We start from the raw sequence: 22,001 nt of genomic DNA on the forward strand, positions 1-22,001 counted from the left end.
ATGGAATCAAACTTGCTCTATAGAACTGACCTGTCCTTATCGTTAGTTACCATTCCACCAATTTTTGTCATCTGCAAATTTTGCCAGCAATGCTTTTATAGTTCCTTCCCAGACCACTGATAGAGATATTGAATAACAGAGGGCCATTAAAAGATCCCTGTGGGATCCTACTAGAAATGCTCCCAGTGGATGGTGATCCCCCATTTACAGTTACCTTTTTTTTTTTTTTTAAGATCTAGCAGTTAGCCAGTTTTTAATCAATTTCACCAAATTGCCCATGTCTCCTCTCCACTCCTGCCAATACAATCCCAACCTGCAACGCCTTATCTCACTGAGCTATTTGGCCTCTCCTCATTCACAATCTCCTTCCCATTACAAATAGTTTCCCATAATCCCTCTTCCCCGACCCAGTTCCATTCATCTGGCCTTCCTCAAATCTCTTTCATGGGATTTCTTCCAGTCCCATGGTCCCAAAACAATTCTTGTGGCTAGCTCCTGAATTTTGTCCAAGCTCCCCAGTGCTTCCCGCAAAATCCAGGCATGTATTGCTCACCTCAGAAAATTCCAATGCACTGCAAGATTTTACTACCAGAGTCACAGACTACAGTACCAATACAGTCCATCCCCCAATACAGCCACCTGCGGAAGTGCATAGGTTACCATAGTTAACAGTGTTTAAAATGTTAAAGGAATTGAACGTAAAACCTCCGGTTAACCTGGGGGGCCTTCCTGAGTATTCCTTATTGTAATTTCAAAGGAACTGAAAAGGATATTTTAGATCTCAATGTGCTGTTCAGAGACACAGTCTTTTGCCTCTAAAGTCACAGCTGATACTAGTTACATTGAAAATGATGCAATTAGAAAGAAGGTATTGCAAACATATCTATGAAACCTAGTCATCCTTAGATACTAACTGTCCCTTGAGATTACACCCTGATGCTACAGGCCAATGAATTTTGTACTCTAAATTTGTTGCCTGGGGGATTGCATCAAAATGGAAGATAAATACCCTCCAAGAGAGTGCTAATTATAGCCTACTGATCTCAATAATGAATAAGCAGCCAGCTCCCTACAGAAGAGCTGCTTTGTGAAATCTAATTCATAGCTCCAATATCATGCTCAGTCTCCATCAGCGTAACACAGTAACAACAGTGAAAATGCAGCACTCCCTTTGCATCACGAAAAGTTTCTTGTAAAATATTTTTGGCATAAAAAATCCAGGGCCTGCAGATCATTTGGGTCATTCAAGACTGATGTACACTATCAAGAGCTCTTTTGAATAAAATAAATAGTTACTGTCTGAAAAATATTTTAGGCTGCTTTCATCTTTATGTCTCCAGACCACTAGAAGAGCCCTGGGGGGTTGGATGGTTAACAGAGGACTAATGATGGGCTACCCTGCCTTCCTTAGGTCACCAGTACAATCCCAGCCCAAGTCAGTACTAGCTGAACAGGATGACCCCCCCCAATTGGCCATTTAGTGGCTTATGGGAAATGAGTTGGTGGTCTCAGTCCAGATCACAGTGGATGTAATTTCCAATCAGTTTGCAAAAGTGGATTATTTTGGGCCTGATCCACTGAAGTTAATCAATGTCTTTCAACCGACTTCAGTAAGCTTTGGGTCATGCCTTTTGTTGGCAATCTCAACAAAGGCATCAAGGATGAAATGGGTAAGAAAACTGAACTACCCTCTCATCAGTAGAGGGGGTCTCTCCAGAAAAGGGTTAAGACAACGTTGGTGGGGCTGCCTGTACTGCCGCTTCCCAGCTCTGCAGGTAATCAGAGGCCTGTCTCCATAACTGTTAATCTGAACCCTCCGTGAACAAATATTTAACTAAAACTAAAATTAAAAAGATATGGTACAGTATAACTATGGTTATATTGTACTCTGGCCGATAATATCTCATGGTAATACAGTTATTATTATGCTTAGCTACTAAATATAAAACAATGACTGCTCCCCTCCCCCCAAAGAACTGTTATCTGCCAACCTCCTATGATCTTTGCTCTTATACCAAACTGTTTACATTTTCTGGGCACTAGCAATAAGATGATTTTATGCTGAGGATATTGAAATGTGATAATGCAGGAGGCCTAACAAAAACACGTTATCCTGCGCGTCCATTCTCTAATATTAAACAGATTTGATTACACCTAGTTGTGACCCAGGGAACCCTTGGTGTCAAATAGCGGAAAGCACAGGGGGTTGGATAGGTTTTATAGGGATCTCCTGGGTCAGATATCTGCATGATAGCTCACCAGAAGGTGACATGAAAGGTCTCTACCGAGAGCCGGTAGCCCACTGGTTGCCATAACTATTGCAAAATGTATGTAGGGATAATATTTAAGGAGTTACGTATCTACACTGAAAATTATGTTCTTAAGGTCTTAGAGTAAGGGAGGTCACCAAGAGGAGACATACCTTGGACATATTCCTTTCAGGCAGGAGGTAGCAGACACTTATATCCCTGTCTGATCATTTGTGTATTGTCTGCCTTACACTGGAGGCCTATGTGCATACTGAGCCAGGTGCCAGTCAAAAAGCTACAAAATCTACAAAAGAGAAAATCTACAGGCAGAAACAAATACAGCAGGCGCAGTGTCCTGTTTATGGATGTAGAAAAAGGATGGGAGTGGTACATCCAGGGGGGCAAGGAAACTCACTCAGTCATCCTTGACCTAGGAGACAAGCTGACAAGTTGTCTGTCTCATGAAAGGAGGATTACAGACAAGCCTGGTTGTAAAGCACTGCAAGGATTTGGGGTGAGCATTTGCTCTAAGACACGAGAATATCTTAGTAATTAAGTCTACTTTTTAGGATGAGTGTTATGATTTTGTTTTATATGTAACCATTTATTTCCCCTGCTACTACTTGAGTCTCTGTGCTTTGTTAAACAAACTTATACTTAATTTCATTATAAATGGGGCCCTACCAAATTCACAGTCCGTTTTGGTCAATTTCACGGACAGAGGATTTAAAAAATCATAAGTTTCATGATTTCAGCTATTTAAATCTGAAATTTCACAATGTTATAATTGTAGGGGTCCTGACCCATAAAGGAGTTGTGGGGGGAGGTCCGCCAGGTTATTCTAGGGGGGCTGCGGTAACTGCTACCTTTACGTCTGCGCTGCTGCTGGAGGCGGCGCTGCCTTCAGAGCTGGGCAGCTGGAGAGCGGCGGCTGCTGGCCGGGAGCCCAGCTCTGAAGGCAGCGCAGCTGCCAGCAGCAGCACAGTAGTAAGGATGGCCTGGTATGGCATTGCCACCCTTACGTCTGAGCTACTACCTGCAAAGCTGCACCCTCAGTCAGGAGCCGCCACTCTCTAGCTGCCCAGCTGTGAAGGCAGCAAAATAGAAGTAAGGATGGCATTGTACAGATTTGCCACCCTGACTTCTGTGCTGATGCTGGAGGGGCGCTGCCTTCAGAGCTGGGCACCTGGCTAACACCCGCTGCTCTCTGGCCACCCAGCTCTGAAGGCAGCATAGAAGTAAGGGTGGCAAAACCGCAACTTCCCTAAAATAACCTTGCAACCCCCCTGCAACTCTCTTTTGGATCAGGGTCCCCAAATTTGAGAAATGCTGGTCTCCTCCATGAAGTCTGTATAGTATAGGGTAAAAGCACACAAAAGACCAGATTTCAAGGGAGGGAGCCCAGATTTCACAGCCAGTGACGTGTTTTTCATGGCCGTGAATTTGGTAGGTCCTTAATTATAAACAGCTAATTGCTGTGCATTACATGGAGTGGTGATCCAAGGTAGATCTGGAAAGCTGGGATGTAGTGTTTCTTTGGAAACAGTGAATCTGTGTATACTGCAAGTGTCCAGTGGACGAGGGGCTGGACACTCCAGGGGGATTGGAGGGCTCAAGGTTTGGAGAGCAACTATTGCTACTTCTGCAGAGTAGCAGTGGGGCCTGCAAAGACTAAAGGGGAGTGTTTGAGTTGATGGTGGTGTTGGGGAGCTGACCCACGCCAGGCACAGACAAGGCTTCCTCATGCTAAGGGCAGATGCAGTAGTGAGATGCTTGGCAACTCGTACCCCTGGGAAGCATCACACAAGTATCTTGCCTTCAGCATAGAATCATAGAATATCAGGGTTGGAAGGGACCCCAGAAGGTCATCTAGTCCAACCCCCTGCTCAAAGCAGGACCAATTCCCAGTTAAATCTTCCCAGCCAGGGCTTTGTCAAGCCTGACCTTAAAAACCTCTAAGGAAGGAGATTCTACCACCTCCCTAGGTAACGCATTCCAGTGTTTCACCACCCTCTTAGTGAAAAAGTTTTTCCTAATATCCAATCTAAACCTCCCCCACTGCAACTTGAGACCATTACTCCTCGTTCTGTCATCTGCTACCATTGAGAACAGTCTAGAGCCATCCTCTTTGGAACCCCCTTTCAGGTAGTTGAAAGCAGCTATCAAATCCCCCCTCATTCTTCTCTTCTGCAGGCTAAACAATCCCAGCTCCCTCAGCCTCTCCTCATAACTCATGTGTTCCAGTCCCCTAATCATTTTTGTTGCCCTTCGCTGGACTCTCTCCAATTTATCCACATCCTTCTTGAAGTGTGGGGCCCAAAACTGGACACAGTACTCCAGATGAGGCCTCACCAATGTTGAATAGAGGGGAACGATCACGTCCCTTGATCTGCTCGCTATGCCCCTACTTATACATCCCAAAATGCCATTGGCCTTCTTGGCAACAAGGGCACACTGCTGACTCATATCCAGCTTCTCGTCCACTGTCACCCCTAGGTCCTTTTCCGCAGAACTGCTGCCTAGCCATTCGGTCCCTAGTCTGTAGCTGTGCATTGGGTTCTTCCGTCCTAAGTGCAGGACCCTGCACTTATCCTTATTGAACCTCATCAGATTTCTTTTGGCCCAATCCTCCAATTTGTCTAGGTCTTTCTGTATCCTATCCCTCCCCTCCAGCGTATCTACCACTCCTCCCAGTTTAGTATCATCCGCAAATTTGCTGAGAGTGCAATCCACACCATCCTCCAGATCATTTGTGAAGATATTGAACAAAACCGGCCCCAGGACTGACCCTTGGGGTACTCCACTTGATACCGGCTGCCAACTAGATATGGAGCCATTGATCACTACCCGTTGAGCCCGACAATCTAGCCAGCTTTCTACCCACCTTGTAGTGCATTCATCCAGCCCATACTTCCTTAACTTGCTGACAAGAATACTGTGGGAGACCGTGTCAAAAGCTTTGCTAAAGTCAAGAAACAATACATCCACTGCTTTCCCTTCATCCACAGAACCAGTAATCTCATCATAAAAGGCGATTAGATTAGTCAGGCATGACCTTCCCTTGGTGAATCCATGCTGGCTGTTCCTGATCACTTTCCTCTCATGCAAGTGCTTCAGGATTGATTCTTTGAGGACCTGCTCCATGATTTTTCCAGGGACTGAAGTGAGGCTGACTGGCCTGTAGTTCCCAGGATCCTCCTTCTTCCCTTTTTTAAAGATTGGCACTACATTAGCCTTTTTCCAGTCATCCGGGACTTCCCCGGTTCGCCACGAGTTTTCAAAGATAATGGCCAATGGCTCTGCAATCACAGCCGCCAATTCCTTCAGCACTCTCGGATGCAACTCGTCCGGCCCCATGGACTTGTGCACGTCCAGCTTTTCTAAATAGTCCCTAACCACCTCTATCTCCACAGAGGGCTGGCCATCTCTTCCCCATTTTGTGATGCCCAGCGCAGCAGTCTGGGAGCTGACCTTGTTAGTGAAAACAGAGGCAAAAAAAGCATTGAGTACATTAGCTTTTTCCACATCCTCTGTCACTAGGTTGCCTCCCTCATTCAGTAAGGGGCCCACACATTCCTTGGCTTTCTTCTTGTTGCCAACATACCTGAAGAAACCCTTCTTGTTACTCTTGACATCTCTGGCTAGCTGCAGCTCCAGGTGCGATTTGGCCCTCCTGATAACATTCCTACATGCCCGAGCAATATTTTTATACTCTTCCCTGGTCATATGTCCAACCTTCCACTTCTTGTAAGCTTCTTTTTTATGTTTAAGATCCGCTAGGATTTCACCATTAAGCCAAGCTGGTCGCCTGCCATATTTACTATTCTTTCGACTCATTGGGATGGTTTGTCCCTGTAACCTCAACAGGGATTCCTTGAAATACAGCCAGCTCTCCTGGACTCCTTTCCCCTTCAAGTTAGTCCCCCAGGGGATCCTGGCCATCCGTTCCCTGAGGGAGTCGAAGTCTGCTTTCCTGAAGTCCAGGGTCCGTATCCTGCTGCTTACCTTTCTTCCCTGCGTCAGGATCCTGAACTCAACCAACTCATGGTCACTGCCTCCCAGATTCCCATCCACTTTTGCTTCCCCCACTAATTCTACCCGGTTTGTGAGCAGCAGGTCAAGAAAAGCGCCCCCCCTAGTTGGCTCCTCTAGCACTTGCGCCAGGAAATTGTCCCCTACGCTTTCCAAAAACTTCCTGGATTGTCTATGCACCGCTGTATTGCTCTCCCAGCAGATATCAGGAAAATTAAAGTCACCCATGAGAATCAGGGCATGCGATCTAGTAGCTTCCGTGAGCTGCAGGAAGAAAGCCTCATCTACCTCATCCCCCTGGTCCGGTTGTCTATAGCAGACTCCCACCACTACATCACTCTTGTTGCACACACTTCTAAACTTAATCCAGAGACACTCAGGTTTTTCTGCAGTTTCGTACCGGAGCTCTGAGCAGTCATACTGCTCCCTTACATACAGTGCTACTCCCCCACCTTTTCTGCCCTGCCTGTCCTCAGCATGTAAAGAGCATGTTATCAGCCCTTTAATAATAAATTATCATCATCATCATCATCATATATAAAACCCATCCAGGAAATCTTTTAATCTTCCATTTAATCCAACATGGGTGTACATGTTTCTGGGATGTTAGCCAGATGTTATATTTAATACAAAGCATTGTTATCTGAGTCCCATTCTATACTCTGTGTTGATTCTTTTTCATATATAGTAGCACAGTTTTTGGAACATTTGGGACAGATAAATAGATAGATAGATGTTATCTAGATATATAAAAACTGTTGTATCTTTATTGAGAAATATTTAAATAGGCCACTTTAGATTCTAAGTTACATAAAAGAGGGTTGAGGTTTATTAAGATTACTGTTTTACAAAAGCAAAGGCATTTCAGTTGAGGGTGAAATTTGCTATACAATTGAGGCCTTAGTCTTAACATATTGTTCAGATACTACAAGTAATTTGTAGTAACTACAAAGTATCCCCTTAAATACTACTTCAGTGTGCTCTAGTGAGCCTACGTGTTGGGGCCATATAGCAAATTTCAATGAACAAGGATCAAACTCATAATCCTTTTCTTTCAGTCCTGATGCATGCAAATTGTATCGCACCTTCCAAAGCCCTGTCTGCTCCCATTTCTAAGGGCTAGTCCACATTAGAAGTGATGCAGCTGTGCTGCTGTAGAACATATGATGAAGACGCTCTATACCGAAATGGCAAAGCTCTCATTGACTTTAATGCTGCAGGATCAGGCGGGGTGTTCCTGAGCTTCCAGACCAGTGCACAGACAGGAGGATGGTACTATGCTGGTGAAAGCAGAAAGCCAACAGAATCAGGATCTAAGCAGAACAGACCATAGATGCGTACCCAGACACAACATGGCTCTCCCTTAATAATCCAAGCAGCACAACCTTAAGTGGAGCAAAATGGCAGGATGCTACCTGTGAATTCCCTTGTTCCTCAGGGCTGTTCTGACTTACAGCAGACTAAATGGGCCATTGAACAGCCCCGGGTCACTGGAGCATTCCAGTAATGCCCCGATGCCAAGGGCGGTGAGGGGAGATGGCATAAAACTAACCAAAGCAGGCTTTATGCCACCTTGAGATTTTCTTATGTCAGGGGACTCCCCAGCTGGCCATGTCAGTCAGCTTTAGCGCTGCTTTGTGCCACTCGTTAGGGCCAAGGATCTGGTCTTCCATTCCCAAGATTGTTGGAAGTCATTAGGAAGTGCGTAATTCCCACAGAGTTCATAGCAAGCGTATCAATAGCCTCAGTGATGACTTTAGCCTCCTGCCTTCACTCCGAGCACAGTTCTTCCCTGAAAAGTGCTAAATTAAAAAAGGCAGCCTGAGGCTCAACATTTCTCATCTCTCAGTGATCTCCATAGCAAATCTGCTCACTTGACAAATCTAGTGAGCCAACAGCCTGTCACACTCGGAACACACGTTTCATTTTTTAAAGGAACTTAACACCAAATTGCTCTCCCTGAGGCCCCCTACAGGCCTATACACTTCCTTAACTGAAACACATCACAGCTCTAACAGCAGGTACCAAACTGGCACACACAAAGCTGCCAGGTTCTGTCCTGCTCCAGGTGTGATATATTACACAAATTATTTAAAGAGTGAATGTTCCTATTAGCAAATAATTTGCATGTAGCTATAAACTCAGGGCATAGACTGGAACAGAATTTGGCAGCTCTGACTGGTAGCTGGGTGGGGGCAGTGAAATCTGAGTGGGAAGCATGGGGAGGTGGTGGTGTGAGGATTGGTGCTGCAGCAGAGCAGAGTGCTAGGGCTCCCAGGGACAGGGAACCCCTCAGGGAGGTAAGAGGTACTTGTGCTGCTTGTTGCAGGGTAGGATAGAGTGAGCTGGGAGCTCTGGAAGCCGGAGGATAGAGGATGTTGGGGCTCATAAGTGGGGGCACTTGGCAGAGGTGGTGGTGGGGAATAGAAGGTTCTGGGGCTCCCTGGGAGTGGGGGGCAGGTTGAGGATGGGGTAGTTTAGCTTGGTTTGTACTGAGGGCAACCTGAGGCCGGTATCAGGCCTCCCTCTTGTGCTGTCACCCTTCCCACCTTCTCTTCCTGGCTGCTCCTTCTTGACCCCATTCCATCAGGCAGAACTATGGGCAAATGCCTGTAGCCCCCTGCAGCATATCCAAATACGTGAGGTCAAGGCTGCCCTGTGGGAATACGTGACTGGACTGTCAGATACATGTTCTGAGATATGCGTGATATTTAGCAGCCCTGCACAGTGAATGTTTACTATGTACAGCACCAAGACCCTTGTTTGCACTTTGCAAATACTTGACAATGAGAATGAAGTATTACAATGATGTTACAGTTATTCTAAACTTCAAAGGGGTCAGATCCTGCTCTCATTTAAGCACAAGCATGGGCTCAGATTGCTCAACATTGATGCGGTCATATAAATTACCCAGACCATTTCCCAATTTCTGACGTTGTGCAAATTGGACATTGAACTTGCTCAGGGGAGGAAGAATGGCACTTTGCAACAGCTCCAAATAAATCATATATTCTGGAATAGGAAGCTATTACTTATGTACATACCACCCCCTTTCCACCCTGTCTACTAACAGGATGGAAGAGTCTGAACCAAAGCCCATTCAAATCAATGGTGGTCTTTCCACTGGCATCAATGGGTTTTGGAAAAGTATTTCAAGGATCAAGGAAAATAGATTTAGATGCTGTAATATTTGAATTTAGGCAAACAGGTTGGATATGTTAGAAAGTTTTCCTTATCAAAGTCAATTGAAGTAATATAGATTAGAACGTTCTTTAGAAGGTACAGAACCCCCTGCAAGCATTGCTGTGTACAGGAATCTATCTGTGCTGTTACACACATGAGCAATGAGTAACATTTCTTCACCTTGGGAGAACATGTCCATGATGCAAGATTTTGGCAGGCCCTGCCTTAATCTCTCCCCACTGCTCCCCTGGAAGAGGTTTTTACTCACTACTTAGCCTCGCCTTCTCCTCATAACCCAGTACAAGGACATCTACTTGTAGTCCTGTCTCATAATTGCTGCCAAGAATTAGCTGACCTGTAAGTGGAAACTCCCTTTTCCTTGAATTACAGAATGGAATCAGTATTTTGGAAAATTCTGGTGATGGAAAAGCTATCTGCAGAAACTAGGGACCAGATTCTTTTCTCAGTAACACCTCAGTATAAATCCAGAGTAACTCCACTGCCTGCTGTAGAGTATGATCAAGCTCAGAGTCTGGCCTATTAAATATACTGCAATATGGAATCTGTACCAAGAGCAGAATGAGGAAAACACCACAAGTCTTCCAAAACTTGCATAATACTTTTCAGGTTCAGTTAGCACTTACCTGTTTATTCCCCATTCCCTCAAACCTACAGTAGCACAGGCTTTAATGAGAAAATTATGCTAGTTTGGGATACTGCTGAGTTAGGTATATACTGTACGTATAGTTTTGCTCTGCAGCCCTTGTTTTCATGTCTGAATTAATTCAGGATGGTATGAAGCCTATATAACTGGATAGCTTCTAATCTGATGATTGCAAACAAAAAAGTCATTAAAATGCAGAATATGTATCATACCAGAAATCACAGCCACTGACAAGTATCCATATGATATTTAGTATTTCCATGTATTGTAACTGATTGATTGAAGCTGCTAATAAAAATGGAAGACAAAAAATAAAATATGGTTTGCCATGTCCTTTGAAATGCTTCTACATAGGATCCGCAAATTCTCCCAAACCTTAAGCATCTGGTAGTGAACGCTGGTAACTTTAATAGTCATCATAGCAAGTGGGGTTTTGTGACCGCAGACCCAAAACAGCGAACAACTGTTGGAGTTGGCAACTAATAATGATCTCACATTGGTCCATGACCCTAAGCAGCGTGGTATCTTCCATTCAGCATGCTGGAATAGGGACTACTGCCCAGGCCAGGGCTGGGTCACCTCATATGCCAATCACACACAGCAAGTGGCGTGTACCGTATTTAATGATTTTCCATATAGCCAACATTGTCTGTCATTGATTCAGATGGGAATGCATCTTCCAATTATAGGGAGTGTACTGAAGCCTAGATCAAACTTCCAGGAGGCAGACTGCGACTCCTTTACAGATACTTAGAACGGAGCAACAGATTATAACCATCCTATTAAACATCATCTCCGGGCAAGATGCAAACCATTGTTTCTGTTGTGCCATTTTTAAAGCTGCAAGTGCAACAATTCCACGCAGCTTCTGACCAATGTACATTCTATGTCTGAACGAGGATTGTGAAGAATTGCTGAGGCAGTATGAGCAGTCAAGTGATCCGGAGATTGTGGACCATTTTATAGAATCATTGGATGCCACTTGCCAGGCTTAATGGGAGGAAGCAAGAGTGGCACTTGACTTTATGTAATCAAGCCGGAAAAGCTGGAGCTGAATTCATCATCCAGGTATGGCTCAATGTCCATGTGCATTAATCAGGCCAGCAGTTACTCCAAATCAGATTGCCAGTCTTCTGTTGAAGGTCACCAAAGCTCCTGTTGACAGAGTTGTCAAATGACAAGTACATGATGAATGGCAATGTTTCCTAAGGAGTAATCCAGTTGATGGTAAAATGGAGACATTCACTAATCTGGAATTGTATAAAGTGCCGAATAATTTAAAAACGTGTACAGTTCCCGGATACGATAGAATTGCGCCTGAATTCATGAAACATCTGGGATCTTGAGCTCAGGAATGGCTTGTTTGGTTTTTCAACAGAGTTCTGCGGGAATCTAAACTGCCTAGAATCTGGTGCCAAACAAAGATTGCCTTGCTGAAACCAGGGAAAGATCCACACTTGCCTTTGAGCTATAAACCAATTTACTTCTAAGCATCTGCTTTAAGGTGCTTGAGCATCTGATTTCAGAAAGAATTTGACCATCTCTGGAAGGCATACTGGTACCAGAGCAAGCTGTTTTTTGCCACAGCTGTAGTACATGTGATCAAGTGCTGGCACTTACAACTTCCATCAAAAATGGATTCCAACATAAGCTGAAGACTGGTGTTAGTTTTCCTTGACCTTACCATGGGATACGGTATGGTTTGGCACATGGGCCTCTTGGTGAAATTGTCTAGAACTATGCCAAGTTGGTTAGTATGTGCAATGGCTCTGTTTTTGAGAAATCACCATTTCCGTGTGGGTATTTCCCTAGCTGCTGGCATCATGCGCTTATGTGAGAATCTCATTGTTAGTTTAAAAAAAAAGCGGGGGGGGGGGGAGAAAGGGAATTTCTAGTAATTAAGGCTGTGAAGAAAAGCTAGAAATGTGAATACTGCAGGCTAGAAAGCAAATTAAAATAAACAGAACCCAAAATTCATTTTGTTTTTAAATCATGATTTTTAAGACAATCATGATTGTTGGGGCCTGACTTACAATTTTTGAATGTTTGAGCTTGTCATGTTGGTCCCAACCAAGTTCTGTGGCACACTGAAAACTGAATATTAGAGGCAGTGTAAAATTAACAGAATTTAATCTCAAAATAAGTAACACAAGAAAGACTGAACAGATTATATTACTCATTTTATATTTAATTAAAAAAAAAATCCTACCATTTTTAGTGTGCTTAAAGCTACAATAGCATTTCCTGTTTGCCTCAGAATTTAGCCCCGGAGTGCTGAAAAAAAAAATGCTAACTTTTCCATGAGAATAGAGGTCCAGCTTGTGGCAGAATAAATGAAGCTCTGTATTAGAAGGAGGCAGTATGGTCTACTGGACAGAGTACTGGAGTGAGACTCATGAGATCTGGGTTCTATCACTGGCCTGCTGGGTGACCTTGGACCAGTCACTTCCCCTCTCTTTGGTTCTATTTCCCCATCTGTAAAATGGGGATAATGAGGCTTCTCTGCTTTGTGAAGCATTTTGAGATCTACTGATTACAAGAGCTAGGTATTATTGATATACATTAGTACTAAGTTAAACACATGTGCAAGGAAGTTACATTATAGTTAGTATGGAGCCCACAAGTGAATTTTCTGACATTTGAGCATTTTAAAATCTCAGACATAATGCGAAATTAATGCAACAGCTATGAAATGAAATAAAGTTAAGTGAAAATACATTTATGCAATGAATTAGGGCTTGATTCTGGAAGCTCTGCAGCTCTTAATGAAATCAGTGGGAACTGAGGTTACTCAGGAGGTGTTCAACCCTTTCCCAGATTAGGCCCCAAACCAATCTACCCTATCCCCCACATCAAATCCCCTCTAGGTTCTACCACAATACAAATAAGAAATAGTAACAGCAGTCAGCAGCTGCTTGTCATGATAACCATCAAGTACATGCATATCTGCACTAGATATCTTTTAGTTCCACTGGAACCATATTTAGCTTCTGTCAGTGCACACCAAGTAGATGTGGCTGCACTGAAAGTATGTTTCCCCCATGTATATTGTAAACTAGGGAAAACTGAAGTGATGAATAATTGTTTTAACCATTTTGTGACAAATTCATCATATGATTTTCATCAGGGGTTTGGAAATCACTTCTATCCACCTTGAACCCTCATCTCAAAAGGCCTATGCTCTCCTCTCAAAGCTGTTGAGCACATACTATTTGATTGCTCTTTTGCCTGGAAAAATCATGATAAAAATTGACAGTGTGTTTCTCTCCTAACTCGAAGAAACAAACAAAAACTCTTAATAAGCAGAGTGAAATTCTTATTAGTGACATTCCTAGAGAGGGAAATTTCCAAAGGATACATGCAACTTTTCAACAGAAAAATCAAGTGCTTTGGATTTAGCTGCAGCTGTTTCTTTCTTGCAACAACAAAAGTAACACTGCCAGTTATTAAGTGCTGTTTTGTTTTATAATGCAGTTAATCTCACTTTTCCTTCTTACGGGATTTAAACCAAGTATTACTGTAGGCTATTCTGTTTAGCCTTGATAAAACTATTCATTCCTTATAGAGATCTTTCCTCAGAACTGGCTACTTTTCTGGCCTTGGTTTAAGAAGTCAAAATTAAAGATCTATGTAACAGCTGGACCTCAGTTTAGAAGAGCGCTTTTGGGTGGCAAAGTTATTTTGGTTGACAGGTGTCAAACCAAAATTAACATTGTATACACTATGCTTTACTGAGTTTTAGATTTTAGTGAAGTGAGACTGTTCCTTCTTGCCTATGATCACACAACAGGTCAGTGGCAGAACCGGGATTAGAACCTCATAGCTTGACTCCCAGTCCAAAGCACTACTGGACACTGCTGCCTCTTCTAGTTATTGTCAGGGTTTCCACACATGCTTAATGTAGGGCTCTGATAGAATCCTGACCTACTTTTATTTCTCTGTTTTACTTGATTTGATTAAATTCATCTGCAAGCTAGCTCATAAGAGAGACTAGTTAAGTTATTAGACTCCAAGAGTTTAAATAATAAATTGTTCCTAGTCATCTGTAGTGTGAAATTTGGGAGTGATATTTGGCAAATCCACTAACCTATTGACCTGAGGTGCCAGACTGAAATGGCTATTTTACTAGCTCGGCAGCTAGCTATTTGAGCTACAGCTGATAGAATAATACATACATATTTTTCTGAATAAACAAGAGGCCCAATCTTGCAATTGACTATGCATAGATGGACCTCTATGTCCCCAGCCCCACCCCAACTGATGTCAATGAGGCTCTGCACAGTCCCAGAGGGCCTCCCACACATTGTACTGTAAATTGCAGGATCAAGCCTAAGAGTTTGCTCTGATATTGTTCCTTGGATCACATGCTTCATTGTTTGTAACTGTTCCAGTGAGCACCTGGTTATTTGTGAGAACATTTGAGAACTCGTAAATTTTCACAAATGTAAGTATCCAAACATTCCAATCAGAGCTGCATCATTACTGACTTACTATCTACTATTCAATCTTCATCATATATAATCAACCTGTTTAAAAAAATTCATGCTATTGCCCCTTCTGTTTGCTGTGAGTGTAATGCTGTTAGCAGAGACAGTGAAGTAGCATGGACTGGGATGTCTTCAGAATGCACATGACACTCAACTTGTTTGTTTGGTTTTGTATTAGATGCACATGGTGCAGTTGTTAGACATTCCCCAGTGACTTGCTGAGCCTCAGGGTACATCTACACCACAAGCACTACAGCCGTGCTATAGTGTAGACACATACTACAGCGAGTGAAGGGATTTTTCCATTGCTGTAGTAAATCCATCATCTCAAAAGGCGATTAGCTAGGTCGATGGAAGAATTCTTCCATCGACCTAGCTGCATCTACAGTGGAAGTTAGGTCGACCTCACTGTCACACAGCGCATGAAATTCTTCACCGCCCTGAGAGATGTAGTTTGGTCGACCTGTGTTTTAGGTATAGACCAGGCCTAGTGTTCAGAAGAATACTTAGCTGGGTTAAGATCAACTCTAATAAGAAAGAAGTGAGGTAAAGCTGCTGGACCTGGGGAGAACAATCAGAGGAGATGGCACGTGTAATATCTGCTGCCACAGATGAAGAAGTTTGTCTACCTCTTGTTACTCAGGTTTTTCAATTAGAGGGTTTTGCTGGATCTGAAACAGGCTATGGATGCTGAGAGAACAGCAATGCTTTTTGCCCCAGTGGGCATCTGGCACCTTTTCCTCCTGGATGTGGACTTCACCACAATTATTCTTTTTTTTTTTTTTAAACTAGATTACTGCAGTGCATTCTCTGAAGAGCTACTTGGTGACCACTCCAACTCCAGCGGACACAGAATGCAGCTGCCAGCTCACTTTAGCAGTGCTTCCTGTGAGGTGCAGATTACACTTGTGCTCCACAGGTTGCACCAACTTCCAATTTTGTCTCCAGATGCACTTCAGGGTGTTGGTTTTAATCTGTAAATTCCTTTGGGCCAGATTCTGATACCCTTACTCATATGGAGAGTAGTTTTTCACCACAGATAGTCCCACTGAAATCTATGGGTCTGACTGCCCAATGAGGCATCATCTACATGAGTAAGGGGAGCAGAATTTGTCCTTTTATGGTTTGGGACTCAGACTGCTTCTCTTCCTTGCATTTCCTCCTTGTCGTTGAAACCAATGGACTCACTTGAGCTCACACTTCCTGGACGTGTTCAGCTGGTAAGTGGGTATTTTCTGTTAAGGGCCCCAGATTTTGGAACACAGTCCTCTCCCCACACCTACCACTTTTGGTTGGATAGAGGCCCAAGTCTGATGACCATTAGGGCATGTTGCAAAGCCCACCCATTTCTCCAGGCTGCATCTGAGCAGGTGACTTGGTCTGGGATAAGTGAGCTGAGGTAGCACAGGGAGGCTTAGGGCTGAGAGGTTTGTAGGCTTGGATTTTAGAGAGTTAGGGCTGGAGACGGTAAAAAAAGAAAAAGGCTCGATGTTTTCCTCAAAAACTTCCAAACACCACAGAAATGTTTCATTTTATTCTAAGTTTTTTGCCATAATGAAAAAATGAAACATTTTCCAGTGAGCCTATTGCTATGGCATGTGAACATGTTACATATCGAAATAAGTCCACGTGAATGGTATACACATCATTATTTGTAGTGTGGTGGCAGTTTGAGGCTCCACTGTGCAAATGATGCACTGTACAAATGCATAGTACGAGATATTCCCTGCCCTGAAGAGCTTACATGCGATAAAGAGAAGACGGACAATTGAAACAGGAACCATACCCTTGTGTTTCTTGACATGTGTGCTTGTGAAATCTAAAGCATAATGTAGGGTTTTGTATGTATATTATTATTAATTATTTGTATAAATTCTCAACCCAATGCATCTTTACAGACATGGGCAGCAGCAAAGCGTCACCATTCATGCCTGTCGATGGCTTGTTCAACCCGTTACGCTCAACCTGGTCATGTCCCTGCATGAAATGTCCTGCCATCTAGTTGATGATCTGACTGTACTTGGTTGCATTTGCATTAATTTTCTTTAGTATCTTGTTATCTGTTTCTACCCTTCTATCTTGTTATCCCCTTCCCCCGCCATTGTAACCTTTTCAACTTTCAATCTTTTCAGCAATCAGTCCTGTTCCTTGATTATACACTCTACTCTCCTTGTAACTTTCTCATGGGTCTTAAAATCACTCCACTTTACACCTGCCATCTTCTGAAGAACTCTCATCTCTATTGCCTCCAGCCTTCTGAGGTCTGTTTCATTTAATGCAGCTGCTACTAGACCATAGAGCAATACTGTCAGAACACTGGTTTGATAATTTTTCACATTGATACCAAATGCAATGTTTTTATCAGTCCATAATTTCATCAGCTTCTGTGCAGCACTTGTTGCTAAAGCACATCTCCTTTTAGCTTCAACCTTGATGGAACTATTGGCACAAATCAAGCTTCCTAGGTACACATATGACTTTATTTTGTATTTGTATTATAGTAGCACCTAAAAGCCCCAATTTTACAGCTGGGGGACCTTGAGAGAGAGAGATTGTGACTTGCCCACAGTCACACAGCATGACTGTAGCAGAGCTGGAAACTGAACCCAGGTTTCCTAAGTCCCAGGTGACAAAACTTCCTCTCTTCCATGTGAACACCTGAGTTTTCTGTCTCCTGACCCAGGAGCTTCACCATTCTTTTCATTCTTTTCTTATTCTTTTCTCCCCATTCTGGGGGTAGTCTGGATTCAGTAAGGTCGCATCCCTAAAAGTAGTTTGGATTTCTGCCCACAAAAACTTATTCCAATGGGTGAAGAGCCAAAACGCTACTGAAGTCAACCTATTATGCAATATATTGAAAAACTGTTAATGCCAACGTTGGGGTTTTGTTTTTTTAACACTGTTTTTCTCCACCACAGAATTCCAGTAACTGACCTAACTGAAATGTACTTTGATGAGTTACGACAGCACAGAAAACCCACCTATAAAATTATAGCCTTGCAATATCTTCCAAAGTAAATTGTAATCTTGGTATAACAGCTGGTGATGGAAAACTACAAACCAGTGGTTTTCAGGCATACTGAAAACAGTTTAATTTTGTGTGTGTGAGAGTGAGTGAGTGAGAATAACCCAGAGAGATAGATAGCAAGTGCTATTACTTAGACATCTACGGTCACTTAATCTCTTTAGTCCTGGGTTCTGCTACATTGAGAGGGCTCCAAATGATTAACCCCCCTGGAACACTAACAACACTGGCAGCCTATATGCTTGCTCTGTTGGTATCTCATTGCCTTTAATCTCTCTCTCAGGCAGCGGCAGATAGCAATAGTTCTCTGCCCAATCTGTCCCACTGCTGGCCTTACCTCGTATGCCTGGTCCTAAACCATTACTCCTCCAGTGCCTGCCTCCCTCCCTGCTATCTGTCGATCCCCAAAGGACACAAGTGAATCACATTAAAAACATGACTCTATCCCCACAGCTTCACCTCAACCCCACTTGGATTGGTGATGACAGAGAGCTTTTCATCTCAGTGGAGTTCCCTTCTTTCCCCTAGGGATAGCAGCAAAGTTTCTCCCACTCAGAACAAATATACGTTTCAACAAAAATCTTCTCTACCCTCCAGAGAAGCAGCAGTGGCAGCAGGAGAGACTCCCAATGTTTACCCCTGCAGTCAGGCTCTATCTTCTTGGGTGAGCAGGCTATGCCTGTTGCACTGTTCTTCTCCAGCCACACAGTGTTCTGCTGGGGTGGTGTTGGAAGAGCTTTCAGGTCAACAGGTCTTGGAGCTAACCCCCCCTTGAGATGCATGGGGAAATGCATGACTTTCTGAGATATAATTTCTGACTGTCTTCAGACAGAGGCAGACATCTCTGCATTGATTATACTTCGGTCATGTTTCCAAGCTTTTCTCCACAACCATGAGAGAGAAAAGTCTTAAACTAAAACCAAAGCCAAAAAAAACACAACAAAAAACAATCCCAAAAAACAGTGTTGCCAACTCTCTTGATAAAATCAAGAGTCTTGTGATATGTGACCTTTTTTTGATAGCTCTGGCTTCTGGAGTCATGTGAATAAGTGTGAGTCTCAGCTTTCATTTGCAAAGAAAAGCTGGAAAGGTGAACTCTCAAGCTCAAACACCAGGAAAAAAAAATCTATTGATTTGTAAAATCTAATAATTTTTAAACCAATCTCATGATTTCTGAGTGCTTGGATTTGCAACACTGGTCTGATATAGAAGCATAGAATAACAGGGTTGGAAGGGACCTCAGGAGGTCATCTAGTCCAACCCCCCCCTCAAAGCAGGACCAATCCCCAATTTTTGCCCCGATCCCTAAATGGCCCCCTCAAGGATTGAACTCACAACCCTGGGTTTAGCAGGCTAATGCTCAAACCACTGAGCTATCCCTCCCCCCATTTATGGATCAGGGGCAAAAATTGGGGATTGGTCCTGCTTTGAGCAGGGGGTTGGACTAGATGACCTCCTGAGGTCCCTTCCAACCGTGATATTCTAGGATTCTGTGAACATGTACGTTACTAATATATTTGCCCACTTGCCAGAAAGAAAATGGAGCAATGTACAGTGCCCAAAAGGTGTGGATCTGGGCAAGGTTTATTGTCATGTGTATTGCTGTAGAAGAGTCAAGGATCCCTACTCACAGCCCAGGACACCATTGTGCTAGGCACTATACAAACAGAACAAAAACATGGTCCCTGCCTCAAAAAGCTTACTTGTTCCCTCAATTCCTCCTTATTTCCAGTCCCGTTCCTTTTCCTGCCTGTCACTGCAACAAAGAGGAGGGAAACTGAGGGATAGATAAAAGCAGCACTAAACAAACGCTCGCACACAACATTGCCAGCAGATGAGATGAAGCACCTGCAGCCCTGGCACTCATTACAGTGCTTCCTGCAGTAACTGCTGATAAGAGAGAATCATCAGGACTGGAAGCAGTCCAGAAGCAGAAGGTCTGGGGTGGAGGCTGGGTTTGCAATAAAAGGGTGGAGGACATCACAGTACTTCTAGGTTCACTGAACAGAGAAGTGGCCAGTCCCATTCTCCTTTTCTCTGATCCTAGGATTGCTTAGACTATAAACTCTTCATTGCAGGGATGATGTCTTTATTTGTTCCTGAAAAGCAGCTGGCATACTACTGAGTGCTTTAAAATAATAAATAGGATGGAGTTGGGAGGACAGATAGCTTCAGGTTAGCTGTAACTGTTTCACTCTTCCTCTAACACGCTTTAAAATGCCAGTAATTGAAGTGCTTTGGAAAATGAGCTAATAAAATATGCAATTTGCAAGACTTCTGCACAAAATAAGAATGAGTCGGCAGGCCACTTGGCTCCTACTGTTGAGCTAATCTACATCCCAGGCACGTTAGCATGTCAGGAAGTAGTAAAAATGAAGGAATACAGCCTAAAAAATAAAATACTTTAAAAAAAATACTTCAAATTTTGCCACACTTCTTCATGAACACACAAATATTTAAAATGGACAGACTTGCAGGAATGTCCAGATTTTTCTAAGACATCTTGATCTGAAACATTCATGACCATCGCAGTAGTATTTTTCTTGGATAGTGTAATGAATCAAGTTTATTACCTACTGGTGCCAAAGAGCTGAAAATAAAATAACAGAGTTGAGTGCACTCAGGTTCATCAACTCAAACCAAATACTTCTGAAAAATTCATTACTGTCGTACCAGGAATACAACTCTCAGGGTTTGTCTACATGGTAGTATGATGCATTCTACAGTGGTGTGATTTCTAAAGTGCATTCACATGTTATATATAAATTGGTCCGTGTAGACCCCAGTGTGCATTAAAGGGTCCTTAGTGCACTTTAACATAGTACTATTTCAAACAGCACTATGTTAAAGAACACCAGCAGAATCTACACAGGCTAATTTACAAGCAACACAGTGTGCCTCAGAAATCAAACTCTTGTGGAGCACATTACCCCACAGCGTAGACTAGCCCTCAGAATATACTGTCTCTCAAACTGTGTGTTAAATGCATATTTTATCCAGCTGTGTTATTCGAAGCAAATTGCTTATTTCAGAATTTCTAAATTAAATAAAGTGGCTCTGCAAAGACCCCAAAAGGTGAGTTCTTGGCATCTCCATCCATGTGCAGTGGGTGAGCACTGTATGAGCAGGGGGAAAGGTAGTTTTGCATGTTGGTGTTTAAAGTAAGTGCAAGATTGAGTTTTGAAAAATGTACAGAAGTACCACCAACTGCTGGAGAAGCAGGGCTACACAATTATTACAACTGAATTTATTATTATTTGTATTACTGTAGCACTTAGAAACTCCAGTCATGGACTAAAGCCCACAGGTGTAGTTTGACTTCTATGTTTGGAGGGGGTAGCTCCAGTCAGGCCAACAGGGACATGTGTGGGGGGCAAATTCTGCACCTACTTGAGACTTGCAGTTTGGGGGGCAATGCCCCCATGTCCCAACTACACCCATGCTAGAACCCCATTGTGCTAGATGCTGTACAAGCACAGAACTAAAAGACGGTCCCTAGGAGTCTAGGAATGTGGTTTTATCAAACCTTACAGCCTCATTCCACACTAGTCTCCCTGACTCCCACTTTCCCCTGCTCCTTTCTGAGCAAACTGCAGCCCCTTAAACCATCTTTTTGATGGTAGCTACAACTATTTCACCCTCACAGCTTTTGAGTCCCTCCCCAGGGCACCCCCTTCACTACATTATATTCAAGCTTCTTTTCCTTGACTTCAAGACTCTGAGTAACTTGGCGCCTCCCTGCTTATCCAGCTCTTTTATTGCATCAGCCCTGCCTAGTCCACAATGCCATCAGCCTCAATACATCATTTTATCTATTTCTTCCACAACCATGCACACGGAGGTGACTTGTAAAGCCAATATTCCCTCCTAAGCTTCCTGGGGTAGGGGTTGTCTTCATATGCGTTTGGACAGCACACGTTCACAAGGGATACTGTCATATAAATCCTCTATGACTAGGGCTCCTAGGTGTTAGGGTAATACAAATAAATCATCAACATCTTTTCTTTACTTCTGGTCATGCCATGAGTTGTGGAGAGGAAGGGATGTTTTAGAATTATGCTTTTGCTTCCTTGCCTAGTGTATCCATGCTGAATATTTAGATCTAATCATAGATTTTCACCAAATGGAAAACATAATGCAGTAAACTAAACCAAAGCCTACTGAAAACTTTGGGCCATCATTTGATTTTAAAAATAAAAGGCGGGGGGGGGGTGCCTAAAGCTGGACTCTTATGCTCATACTTAAGCATCTAAATACATGAGCAAATTTTCAAAAATTCTGAAGTTAATGGAAACTTCTGGGCACACTTTTGAAAACTCACCCACTTATTTTGGTGCTTAAGTAACAGCCTAACTTTAGTC

General features: G+C 43.2%; 1 protein-coding gene across 3 annotated transcripts in view; it reads right to left on the minus strand.

Annotated features, from left to right (window-relative positions):
• The window catches only part of CRADD (CARD and death domain containing adaptor protein), a 95,598-nt gene that overhangs the window by 2,808 nt on the left and 70,789 nt on the right, over nt 1-22,001 (minus strand). The gene's annotated exons all lie outside the window — the stretch shown is intronic.

The sequence above is a fragment of the Lepidochelys kempii genome, chromosome 1 (genome assembly GCF_965140285.1).
Source record: "Lepidochelys kempii isolate rLepKem1 chromosome 1, rLepKem1.hap1, whole genome shotgun sequence".
In the NCBI taxonomy this organism is placed as follows: domain Eukaryota; kingdom Metazoa; phylum Chordata; order Testudines; family Cheloniidae; genus Lepidochelys; species Lepidochelys kempii.